Source organism: Cloeon dipterum, chromosome X (assembly GCF_949628265.1).
Source record: "Cloeon dipterum chromosome X, ieCloDipt1.1, whole genome shotgun sequence".
NCBI classification, from domain to species: domain Eukaryota; kingdom Metazoa; phylum Arthropoda; class Insecta; order Ephemeroptera; family Baetidae; genus Cloeon; species Cloeon dipterum.
The window spans coordinates 1,303,471-1,305,970 of record NC_088790.1 but is presented as its reverse complement, the minus strand read 5'-3'; the positions used below and the strand labels follow the sequence as shown (position 1 = coordinate 1,305,970).

Genomic DNA, 2,500 nt, shown 5'->3' with positions numbered 1-2,500 from the left:
GAAAGGTGAACCCGCGTGCGCCGATTCTCTCTCGCGACGATCCGATCCGATCTCTGATCCGATCGCGGTCGTCCAGGGAAGGGGTCGGAAGAGCCGCTCCGTTTAAAGTCGCGGTACCTGTCAACGGGTCGTCTCGGCCGCCTCGCGGCGGCCGGCGGCCCCAGGTTTTAAAAGAATCCGCCGCGCAACCTGTGCCGAAGTCGGACGCGCCAGCTGCGCGCGTCGTCCTCTCACCCGGCGGGCGACCGTCGGGCGACGGCGGCGCGTTCGGCGCGCGCGCGAACGCAATTTTGAACGAACGGCTCACGCCGTGCCGCACCCGATTTTCAAACAGTACGACCGCCGAACGAGCCGACACGGGGACGGAGCGCGAGTAGGGAGGCCGGCGCCAGCCGGTAACCGAGAAGCGCCGAGACCCCGCGCGCGAGCGAGTGACGCGATCATGTGGAATACAACCCCGAACGGTGGATCACTTGGCACGTGGGTCGATGAAGGACGCCGCAAAATGCGCGTCGACGTGTGAACTGCAGGACACATGAACATCGACATTTCGAACGCACATTGCGGGTTTCGGATCATGTCCGTAACCCACGCCTGTCCGAGGGTCGTGCGAACTGTCAAACCTTGCCGGACGTCGGGTCCCCCCCTCACCGGGGTGGTTCGGCGTCTCGGTGTGCCTGGGCGCTTCGCGACAGGGGAGCCGTGAGGCTCGCCCGGTGGCGGCGCCTTAAGTCGGTAATCGAAGTCGAGCGCTCGCCGCCGTCGGCGACGGGCGCCGCGGCCTGCCGGCCGGGTTCTCTCGTGACCGCGCGACCGCCGAGTCTGCCCTCGAAGGCGCGGACTGTCTTAATTCGCGTGTCGGCGCCCCCTCGCGGGGCGTCGTCGCGCTGACAGCCCCGCGCTCTCCCGCGGCTCTCTCGGCGCTATCGAACGATGTCGCCGGTGTGTCGAACGGATCCCGGTTTCACGGTGCGGTCCCGCGGCGTCGTCAGCCGCCGTCGTGCGCGCGAGCGCGTCCGCGCCGCCGCGGCCCGTCCGAGGACGCGGCCCGGCGGTCGGGCGGACGAACGCAATCTCGAACGCGACCTCGGATCAGGCGGGACTACCCGCCGAATTTAAGCATATTAGTAAGCGGAGGAAAAGAAACTAACAAGGATTCCCCGAGTAACGGCGAGCGAAAGGGGAAGAGCCCAGCGCGCAGTCCCCGGGTCCCTGCGGCCCGCGGGAGATTCCGCGTTTGGGAGGGTCGCTCCTCCCGGGGTGCGGCGGCCGGTCCAAGTCCCTCTTGAATGGGGCCACGGTCCTTAGAAGGTGCCAGGCCTGTGGGATGGTTGCCGCTCCCGGGAAGACCTCTCCCTAGAGTCGGGTTGCTTGAGAGTGCAGCCCTAAGCTGGTGGTAAACTCCATCAAAGGCTAAATACAACCACGTGACCGATAGCAAACAAGTACCGTGAGGGAAAGTTGAAAAGAACTTTGAAGAGAGAGTTCAAGAGTACGTGAAACCGTTCGGGGGTAAACGGGTGGAGCCCTAAGTGCCGAGCGGGGGGACTCAGTTCGGCCGCCGCGGCCGGCGCGGTGCGTTCGTCGCGCGTTCAGCCGTCCTCGTGGCGGAGGGCGCGTGGCGGGCGTCGCCGCGTCCGCGTCGCGGTCCGAGCGCATTTCCCCCCTAGTAGGGCGTCGCGACCCGCTGGGTGTCGGCCGACGGCCCGGGTGCGCGTCCGGTGCGAGCCGCTTGCGGCGCGCGCCGGCGCCCCGGTGTCCCGGTCGACCGCCCGGCGGTGGTGCACGATCGAGCTGGCCCGTGGGACGCTACGCGTCGCACGCCAACGCCCTGGGCGAGCGTCTCGCCGGTGTGTGCGCTCGGGCTTGCCCGACGCCGCCCGGCGCGCGCTGTCGGCCCGGGATGCGCTCTGGCGGGGTCACCGTCTCTCGTCTGCGACGTTAGCTAGCGGGCGGCCCACCCGGCCCGTCTTGAAACACGGACCAAGGAGTCCAGCATGCGCGCGAGTCGTCGGGACGCACTAGACCCGAAGGCGTATTGAACGAGAAGGCCCGCCTCGCGCGGGCCGAGGGGTGATGGCGGCCCCACGCGGGCCGCCCGCAACCCCGGGGCGTCTCGATCTACCGCGGCTCGTCCGCGGAAGGCGAGGCGCACCAAGAGCGCGCACGCTGGGACCCGAAAGATGGTGAACTATGCCTGGTCAGGACGAAGTCAGGGGAAACCCTGATGGAGGTCCGTAGCGATTCTGACGTGCAAATCGATCGTCAGAGCTGGGTATAGGGGCGAAAGACTAATCGAACCATCTAGTAGCTGGTTCCCTCCGAAGTTTCCCTCAGGATAGCTGGCGCCCGCGGGACCGAGTCCCATCCGGTAAAGCGAATGATTAGAGGCCTTGGGGTCGAAACGACCTCAACCTATTCTCAAACTTTAAATGAGTGGGATCCGCGGCTTATTTGAACGTGAAGCCGCGGATATGGATCAGGGTGCCAAGTGGGCCAC

At 66.8% G+C, this 2,500-nt stretch overlaps 1 non-coding gene and 1 pseudogene across 1 annotated transcript; both read left to right on the top strand.

Annotated features, from left to right (window-relative positions):
• Positions 1 to 453: 453 nt before the first annotated feature.
• LOC135947569 (5.8S ribosomal RNA) lies at positions 454 to 608 on the top strand. Its single transcript, XR_010575657.1, has one exon. It is a non-coding gene; the product is annotated as a 5.8S ribosomal RNA (ribosomal RNA).
• A 474-nt stretch (positions 609 to 1,082) lies between these two features.
• LOC135947556 (large subunit ribosomal RNA) overlaps positions 1,083 to 2,500 on the top strand; it is a 4,449-nt pseudogene continuing 3,031 nt past the window's right edge.